The 10,257-nt window shown below is 43.2% G+C and overlaps 1 protein-coding gene across 1 annotated transcript in view; it reads left to right on the top strand.

The window, feature by feature from the left end:
• The first annotated feature begins 4,518 nt into the window (after nucleotides 1–4,518).
• LOC121926256 (olfactory receptor 51G2-like) overlaps nucleotides 4,519–10,257 on the top strand; it is a 14,719-nt gene continuing 8,980 nt past the window's right edge. The window contains exon 1 of the mRNA XM_042459080.1: nucleotides 4,519–4,635. The gene's annotated coding sequence lies outside the window, so the exon portion shown is untranslated. The remainder of the gene's footprint in view (nucleotides 4,636–10,257) is intronic.

Genomic DNA, 10,257 nt, shown 5'->3' with positions numbered 1-10,257 from the left:
ACTTGTCTAAGGTCATACAATGGTTTTCCTTGGCTGAGTGGGAATTTGAACCCAGGTCTTCAGAGTTGTAGTTCAGTGCTCAAACAACTACACCACTCTAGCTCTCAATATTTGTGGTACGGTTTGCATAAAATAGTTGTAAGGCTATTTTCTTTTTTTTAAAATGTCATTGAATCATAGAATCATAGAATCGTAGAGTTGGAAGAGACCACTAGGGCCCTGATCCAGTCCAACCCCCTTCTGCCATGCAGGAAATCCAAATCAAAGCATCCCTGACAGATGGCCATCCAGCCTCTGTTTAAAGACCTCCAAGGAAGGAGACTCTATCACCCTCCGAGGAAGGAGTGCATTCCACTGTCGAACAGCCCTTACTCTCAGGAAGTTCCTCCTAATGTTGAGGTGGAATCTCTTTTCCTGCAGCTTGCATCCATTGTTCCGGGTCCTTTTCTCTGGAGCAGCAGAAAACAAGCTTGCTCCCTCTTCAATATGACATCCATTCAAATATTTAAACAGGGCTATCATATCACCCTGTTCCCCAGAATTACCTTCCATCCCTTTCCTTCCTTTCCCCTCTCCCTCTTTGCTTTCTTACTTTCTCATCTTTACCTCATTGCTTTCTCTCTTTTTTCGCACCATTAATTTTTATTCTTTCAGTATATACAACGTATTGACATGTTGAAATATCTCCATATTTATCCTTTTCCATTTTGTCTTTTATACATCCACTCACGTCAAACATGAATTATTTATAATTTATTAACACAGCCCCAGAAACACTGCATCTTACACATCCTTTCCCTCCCTTTTCCCCTCCCTCTTTCCTCTTCTGCTTCTCATGTTGGATTAAAAGTTGTTTACTTCAACCTTTCAACCTTAAAAGTTCTTCTTTCTCTGAAATCACCTCTGATAAGCGACCAACAAACTATTTCTATCGTCTAATTTCTATACTGTGTGTAATTCATTTTTGCTTTACTATGTTTTAATCGTATCACTGTTTTCAGCTTATATAAAATACTTGGGGTTATTTTATAACTGTTATTCCAAAACGCCTTTATTTTTGACAACGTCTCACTAGGGGCTCCCAAAGAATCAATCTTCTCTATAAGTTGCTTGTCTTTTAAATACATCATTAATTTATCCATTTATCCATTATATCAAGTGATATAACAACCAATCATCTATGGAAGGTCTCTCTGCATTTTCCCACTGTTTAGCAAATGCCATTTTTGCTGCTGTAACCATGTATAATATTATTGTAAAATGTTTTCTGCTTTCTTTTTCATCTATTATAGTCAACAAAAATAGTTCTGGTTCCAATTTTAATTCATATATATATATATATATATATATATGCCTTTTGACAGGCCCACCACATATGATCAAAACAACCTCCTTCTTCACCACATTTCCAATGCTTTCTCCTTTTGATTAACCTGTTTCCTCTCCTATTTATAAAGAAAATCAGCATCTGCTTTATAGACTACAGCAAGGGCTTTGACTGCATAGACCAAGAAAGGCTAATAATAAAATAATAATAAAAGCTTTATTTATATACCGCCCTTCTTGTAATCAGGGCGGTGTACAACATAATAATAAACACAGAATACAGAACAATACTAAGGAATGCCCTTAAAGACATGATGGGAGTGCCAACACTTCTGAGAGTCCTAAGGAGGAATCTGAACTCGGTACAAGAGGCTACTGTCAGGACAAAACAAGGAGAAACAGAATGGTTCCCAACTGGCAAAGGGCTCAGAGCAATGGATTCAAAGTAAAAGAAAAGGGGTTCCACCTCAACATTAGGAAGAACCTCCTGACAGGAGGAGATGTTCAACAGTGGAAGATGCTCCCACAGAGAGTCTCTTGGAAGTCTTTAAACAGAAGCTGGATGGCCATCTGTCATGGATGCTTTGATTGTGAGTTCCTGCATGGCAAAAGAGGGTTGGACTGGATGGCCCCTGGGATCTCTTCCAACTCTAGAGACATAGAAGTTTATCACACTGGTCCTAAAATGGGCCCGTTGCATTACAAAATGAGTGCGCACAGAGGCACGCACAGAACAAGGTAGGGCTAGGGATGGCATTTTACTGCATGCTGGAATGGTGCTGCTGCCGCCAGGCGTTCCAATCGCGTTCTCCCTCCGTTCCAGAGGGCGAGATTTCTGAGAACGCTTTAGAACAGTTCTAGGGCCCATGCGATAAACGTCTTTATCACACAGGAGGCAAGTGCCTGCATCCCATGAATAAATGGCCATTAAACCCTGTGAATATCCTGTGAATGACCCTCAAAAGTGGGATTGTTTTCAAACCACATCAGACGTGCTGCTTTTCATTCACGGGAAAATTCAGTGAATGAAAACCAGTGCAATTTTGCCACTTTATTCATGGGATAATGCCAGGATAATAGTGACATTGTGTGAAAACAGTCCCATTCATGCAGGATATTCACAGATTTAATGTCCATTTATTCACAGGATGCGGGCGTTTGCCTCCCGTGTGATAAAGTCCTATGATTCTATGATTCCATTCTATGATATACATAAAGGTTTGGGGGGCCACTCTCAATAATGGTGCCAGTGAATCCCAGTGTTTAAGACATCATAAGTCAGGCGTATGGGGAGCCAGTGTGGTGTAAGGTTTGTGTGTTGGACTATGACAGGGTTTGATTCTCTGGGTTAGTGCGGGATTTTGAGCTAGAGCATCCCCAGAGAAGGCATCTGGAAGATGTCCAGAGAAGGCGACCCTACCACTTCTCTAGGCAGTTAGCCCCATTGCTTCTCCATTCACTTTCTATGATCCTGAGCTGCATTAATAGGAGTATCGTATAGTGTCTAGATGGAGGTAAGCAACAGCACCACTCAGACCTCACATGGAATACCGTGTCCACTTCTGGGCACCACAATTCAAGAGTGTGTCCAGGGAGAGTGACCAAAGGTCTGGAAACCATGAAGCCCTATGAGGCGAGACATAGGGAGCTGGGGATGTTTAGCCTGGAGAAGAGAAGGTTGTTAAGAGGGGACATGATAGCCCTGTTTAAATGTTTGAAGGGATGTCATATTGAGGATGGAGTGAGTTTGTTTTCTGCTGCTCCAGAGAATAGGACATGAAGCCATGGATTCAAGCTACAGGAAAAGAGACTCCACCTGAACATTACCTGATGGTAAGAGCGGTTGGACAGTGGAATAAGTTGCTGCCTTGGAGTGTGAGGGAGTCTCCTTCTTTGGAGGCAGTTTTTAAACAGAGACTCTGTCCCGGGGAGGGAGGGCTTGGATGGTGTCTTCCAGCAGAAGGGATTGGAATGGATGGTCCCTTGGGGGGGTCTCTTCAAGCTCTAAGCTTCTGTGGTTCTATGATTCAGTGCTTCAGAAATCTCTATGATGGTGTGGCTGCCTGGCTTCTAAGGTGGGTTTTGGTGGCCACTCTCTGTCATTGTACCAGTGAATTCCAATATGTATGACATCAGAAATCTGGCGCATAACATCATGAACACTCCAAATGCAACTGAGGAAGTAGGCTGAAGTCAACAAAACAGAGAACAGGACCCGGAACAATGGATGCAAGCTCCAGGAAAAGAGATTCCACCTCAAGATTAGGAGGAACTTCCTGAGAGTAAGGGCTGTTCGACAATGGAACACACTCCCTTGGAGATTTTGGTAGCGTCTCCTTCCATGGTCTTTAAACAGAGGCCGGATGACCATCTGTTGGGGATGCTTTGATTTAGATTTCCTGCATGGCAGAATGGGGTTGGACTGGATGGCCCTTGGGGTCTCTTCCAACTCTGATTCTATTATTCTATGCTACAAGGTCTCTTTCCACCATAAGCACTGAAGAGCATGCCAGACACATGGCATATGTAAGGAGGAAAAGCTGTATCAACTCAGTTTTGAAGGCAGTGCTCTTACCCTGAGATGCTTCCCTTCACCCTGAGAGCTTGAGAAGAGTGTCTAAGGCCTCAAGGCTAGGCCTGGAGATCTGGCAACCCAAGTTGGGCATCTCAGGGTGGCAAAGGATGTGCCTTGTGGAGTCTTGGTGCTTCTGGTGCAAAACCGTCCCGTAATGAACAACTCAGGCGTTTGGCTTTCCTTGCAGTTGAGCATCTCAGCCTAATGGTCTTTTAAGGGTGGCTTTTCATCAGCCTCTGCCTGACATCCGTGGACCTGAGAGCCCTTTCCTGCCTGGATGTTCTCTTGGCAAACATTGGGATGTGCCTTCCTCCCCATGTATTGTTTGTCTTTTGTTCCCATTCTCACAATAATAAAGTTATTTGCATGGGGCTCCAGAGCCCAGATGCTCGAGCCGGTCATAAATCAGAGGAGATGGTAAACAGTTTGCAAGAGAGGAAGAACAGCCCTGAGGTCTAGGAGAAGACAGCTTCATAAATGGAAAAAGGAAGAGGGGGGTGAGAGAGAAAAAAGAGGTCATGTATTTTGCAGATCATTCTCTGGGCTGATGCTCTTTTCCACTGACATGGGGATGGGATTGGCGGAGCACAACCAGCTGGTGCCACTTTGCCTTGGGAGCCATATAAAACCCCATCTCCCAACCCTGGGAAACCAGTCCTTCCAGAAGCAACCACGCGTCCATCCATAATGTGAGGAAAGCCCTAGTTTTCTTGTCCAGCTTTCATGGGAGGCCAGTAAGTAGATGGGGATGGGATGCACCCAAGGGACATTGCACCACGGACCAAAGATTAAGATGGAGAACAGCATTCATCCAATGCATTGCTCAGAACACTTGCTTCTTGGTCTATAAAATGGCTTTTTTGGACATAGCAAAAGTGGGCAGCTGTACAGGGGCAGTTCTCTCCCACCCATGGGCCACATTGGTTCATTGTGGCACAATGGAAGTGATGTCTTATCACCTCCAGTCTCCATTTTTGAATGTTTTATGGCTGGAATCAGAAAAGCAAAGCCACCCTTGGGAGATGGCCAAGGAGCATTGGGACCATAGATTAGCCAGACAGGCTGCATGTTCCCCAGCGCTGGGCTACAGCCCTTGGCCATGCAAATGGGGCAAGTGGCTCTGGGAGTTCTGAGCGCTCTCCACATGACAGGAGGTGCTGCTGAGGGTGCTTTGGCTGGATCTTCCTGCACAGCAGACTAGGGTTGGATTTCATGGTCCCTGGAGTCTTTTCCAGCTCTAGGAATCTATGGCAGTTCTTTGTCCAGAGGTGAATTCCCCATGCAAGGACTCAAGAAAGGCCAAGCTTTGACGCCTGCATGAAGTTAATAATTTTTGCCAGTTTGGCCATATTCTGATGTTGCTTGACCACTACCTGTCCCAGTTTCCATTTGTGAAATGTTGGAGGTATGCATGTATTTAGATCAGTCTGGAAAAACCCGGTGGCTCCTGCCGCTAGCTCTGGCTTGGTAGTTTATTTCTCCCAGCTGCTCCGAGTACAGCTTCCCCTTCACTTTCTAAAACGGTCCATTTTCAGGTGGTTCTTACTTGGATGATTCTGTGATCCTTTTATCTCTTTTGTATTGTTCTTCTGCATATTGTTTCCTTTGGAGTTAATCACACTAGTGGGGCTGATTTCAGCATTAAAGAGAGATTGCATTGCATTGAAGCATCCCACAAATGAAGCAGAAATAGCAAGTAATTGCGCAAATGATTATCATACGCAATTGCGTGAATAAAGTGATATCGGAGATGCATTGTCGCTGAAATCCCAAAAGTAAAAAGATAATAATAATGCGCGTTAATGCTTCTTTGTGACTACTGTACTTTAATGGCAGGTTTTGTGTGACGTTGTGTTTCATATAATCACACAATTTTTCTGGGATGTTCACAGGATGAACTCCCGATCTCCTGCGTGTGATAAACTCCGTAATGAATCTGCTCCCTTGGAGGGTGGTGGGGTTTCCTCTTTGGAGGTTTTCAAACAGGAGCTGGATGGCCATCTGTCACAAGGAGTGCTTGGATTGTGTATTCCTGTATGGCAGAAGAGATTGGATGGTTCTTGGGGGTCTCTTCCAACTCTAGGATTCTGTGATTCAGTTGAAGATCTCAGGTCCCAGTCCAAAGCCTTGGGGCCATTCTCCGGCCTGTTGCTTTCATGGAATCATACAGTTGGAAGAGGCCTCCAAAGGCCATGCAGTCCAACCCCATTCTGCCATGCAGGAAGAGACAGCCTGATGGAGGATGCCTGCTTCTTCTTCTTCTTCTTCTTCTTGGCCAGGGTGAGATGGGCCAAGGGCAAAGAGAAACCCTTCAAAAAATACTTGTTGCAAGCTTTCAAAGCTCCATCGGCTTCTTCATCATCAGGCAAGATGTTACAAACCAAACAGGAGAAGAAGAAGGAAAAACAATTGGAGACATTAGTCAGATGCCTGCATGTTGTTTCAGTCCTTAGTGAAGATGTTAGGATGGGGAGGATATCTTTTGCAGGCTGGCAATAGGGAGATTTTCAAAGTCCTGGTAGTTTAAAGTCCATTTGCATCTCTACAGGGACCCCTCTTTTGCAATCCAATAAGTCTCCATTCCAGTGAGTTCACAGGCCTCTCTGTAGGCAGAGGACAAGGGATTCCTCAAGAAGTCTCCATGTTTTTGCATCAGGAACATTTTGGTGGTGTAAAGGTGAAACATGCGAATTCAGTCTAAATTTAAGAAGAAGAAAATGTTTCACCTTGGTTGGAGGTCCCAGTCCACAGGCTACTCTTTATGGTTCCCCTGTTGCAGCTCCAATGCGGTATCTCACAGTACAGAAAACATTCAGGGCTAGCTGTATTGGCCATTTAACAAATGCAAACAAAGATCCATCAGTGATACCTTTTATTGGCCAACTGAGATGTACAGTGTACCTGTAGCAAGCTTTCAAAGCTCCATGGGCTTGTAAAGTCCAAGGCTTTCATGGCCGGCATCCATAGTTTTTTGTGGGTTTTTCGGGGGGCTCTGTGAATGCCATGATCTAGAAGAGTTTCTTCCTGACATTTCGCCAGCAGCATCTGTGGCATCTTCAGAGAATGCCTGCCTGGAAAGGACTTGGGTACATATAATGGGCTTCTTCATCATCAGGCAAGATCGATGTTACAAACCAAACGAGAGAAGGGGAAATAACAATTGGAGATGGTTTATCGGTTGGTATTATTTTGTTTAATGTATTGTTGTTCTAACTAGTTATTGTGGTTTTAAATTAGATATGCAGTTTAATAACTTTTTAAGGAGGGAGGGAAATATATTGTTTTTATGCTGTATGTTATTTTAATGTTGTAAACTGCCCGGATTGTTTCGCCACAGGGCAGTATATAAATAAAATTATTGTTGTTGTTATTGTTGTTGTTGTTGTTATTATTATTATTATTATTATTATAGATGCTAGTCAGATGCCTGCCCAAGGGCATGGCTCCTGTCTGGTCCTGGTCCCTTTGTGGGTAACCCATTGGCAGGAAAATCGGACGGAGGGGTTTGCTGGCTCCACTCACAGCGGCTAGGCTTGAAAGTGTGCAAATTTACAGCACTTTATAAATAAAATGTAATAATAATAATAATAATAATAATAAGTGGCCAACACAGCTGAGATGGAAAAGAATTTGGGACAGTGGCAAAGGGTACGGAAGGGAGGCAAGAATAACAGAGTAGAGTTCGCTGTCAAAAAAACCAGGCCTTTGTCTTTTCAGCAAGTCCAGAGAGCCAGCATAGTGTAGTGACCTGAGCGTTGGACTAGGACTCTCAGGGAGAAGGGTTCGGATCTCTGCTCGGCCATAGAAACCCAGTTTGGGCACATCACTCCCTTAACCTCAGTGGAAGACAATGGTTTTCCTTCTCCTGTGTAGGAATCTTGCCAAGTAAAGCCTAGGTTGCCTAGGGCCAGAAATGACTTAAAAGCAGGCAGCAACAGAGGAAGAGCCAAAGAGAAATGAGGACCAGGAACTCCGCCGCATCACACAGTTCCCAATAGGATTTAAAGCAAATGGCTGATTGGGTTATATGACTGTCGTTCCCATTTGAAACCGGTTCTGATCCTGCTGTGATCGGTTTCAATCATGATAAAGTGAGGCAAATGCAAAAAAAACAACAACCCCAAAACAGAAAAAAACAAAAACCAGGCAATAGTTTTCTAGTAGGTTTTTTTTGAAAAGAATTGATTTGGAAGCGTGTTCAACAAGTGGGAACGACAGATCTGAATTGCATCATTTTGGAAGGGAGCCACTAATGGCAGAGGGGTGTTTACCGTCCTTCTTCAGTTTTGGGTAGATCCACCATCCCCCCCCAATGAACCAATTAATCAAATATTCTATCAGTTAAAAAAATGATAAAAGATTCCATTCATTGATTTTGCAGCTACTTGTAGTTACCTGGGCGATGCGACAGCAGCTCATAGCGAAGCACGAAGTTGCAAAACCAATGAATCAAATATTCTATCAATTCATTATATATATATATATATATATATATATATAGTGCCCAATCCAGGCTGCCTGTGCTGCCGCATATGTCACTGATGATGCGCAGATGATTGATATGCTTTTTGAAGCGACGCAAACTAGTGGGGACGACAATCGTGCCAAAAAAGAAGCAATTACAAGGGGATGATGAAAATATCTGCTTTCATAGTGGGAACAATGTACCTTTTGGAATCAATTTACCAACATGCAGCGAAGACGAATTGCAAACTGGCTTAAATGTAAGTGGGAATGAGGCCACAGTTCCTTGCCAGCCAAGAAGCAAAGGCTACATTTGGCACATGTTTAGGAAAGGTGCTCCCTCTTGTGGCAGAAGATGTCTGTTTGTAATGGCAAATGCAATGCAAAGTGGAATATGCACTGCTCCAGAGAATAATGGAGTCTCATTTTTTGGTAGTTTTTAACAGAGGTTGATTTTCAGGAGAAGACCATAGAAAGAGGGAAACATAAAGCCTTCTCCTGGAGAGGTTCAACACCAGTGACATCTCCTTTTCCTCTTTGCCTTCTCAAAAATCTTTCTGCATTAATTGTATACTTCTCCAAGGAGAGACTTCATTCATAGCATTTCCACAAATTTACAAGTCAGGCATTTTGAAGAGTTGGGCTCAAGCGTGTTTATCATACAACAAACAGTAATGATTGGTCTGTAAATGTTCTATCCAACTGGCAGCTTGGATCAACCAGACGCTGTTATTACCTTCAACTACATCAGAAAACGTGTTTGAGGAAAGCTTGGAGGGAATTCAACTCAAGGAGGCTTTGCCAGAACTGTGACCTCGCAAACATTTTCCTTGTGAAGTAACAACACTGCCTCTCCATCCATTGAAGGATCTGTAAATATTTAAATGCTTCTGCATCCAAGGCAAAGTGTTGCTAATGGAAAAGGACCGTGTGAAGCGAAAACCAAGATTTGGCCTATTTCGTCTAAGCATTTCTATCTGTATACTAACATGTGGCTTTTAGGAAGACAGTCTAGGACACGAACCCATGGATTCAAATGACAAGAAAAGTGATTTCCCCAAGTGTAAGAGCTGTCTGAAAGTGGAATATGGACTGCTTTGGAGAATGATGGAGTCTCTTTATTTGGAGGTATTTAAACAGAGGTTGGTTTTCAGGAGTGCTTTAGGTGCATATCCCTTGCGTTCCCTTCCAAATTTAACATCTGCTCTGTCTGCTTTCATGGGAATTCTGGAAATCTGTAGTTCGTAGGCCTAATTGCTTTCTGGCTAACGAATCTAAATGCCTTCCTTAAACTGCAAATCCCAGGAGGCAAACAGAGCAGTTACAAGTGGAATAATGGCACTATGAGCTTTATCACACTAGCCGAGATCCCGCGGGGAAACGGGAGTTAAACGAGAGTTAAATTAAATTAGAATTTAAACCAAACCTGCAAATTTGGGAAGTTTGTCACACCGAATTGCTGCTAAAGTGAAATGACACGAAGTTAAACCGAAGTTAAAGCGGAGAAAAATGCCACCTTTTTACTTTTGGAATTTCCCGAAAGTAAAAAGCTGCCGTTTTCCTCCGTTTCAACTTCGGTTTAACTTTGCGTTATTTCACCTTAACAACTGCGTCGTGTGATAAACTTCGAGCATTTCCAGGTTTTCTCTAATTTAACTCTCGTTTAAATCCCGTTTCCCCACGGGATCTTGCTAGTGTGATAAACTCCTGTGGTTGTGTATTGTGATATTGTCCTAAGATTGTTTGACTCTGTAGCGAAATTCTTGAATCTTGTTAACCTCAGATTCATGAGTATTCTCTTCCTGAAAGCTCAAAAGAACCTCACATCTCAGGAGAAAGACAGGTTATAAAAGAAAGAAAGAAAGAAAGAAAGAAAGGCAAGATGGAGGATT

The sequence above is a fragment of the Sceloporus undulatus genome, chromosome 3 (genome assembly GCF_019175285.1).
Source record: "Sceloporus undulatus isolate JIND9_A2432 ecotype Alabama chromosome 3, SceUnd_v1.1, whole genome shotgun sequence".
NCBI classification, from domain to species: domain Eukaryota; kingdom Metazoa; phylum Chordata; class Lepidosauria; order Squamata; family Phrynosomatidae; genus Sceloporus; species Sceloporus undulatus.
This window is presented reverse-complemented; position numbering and strand designations above follow the sequence as displayed.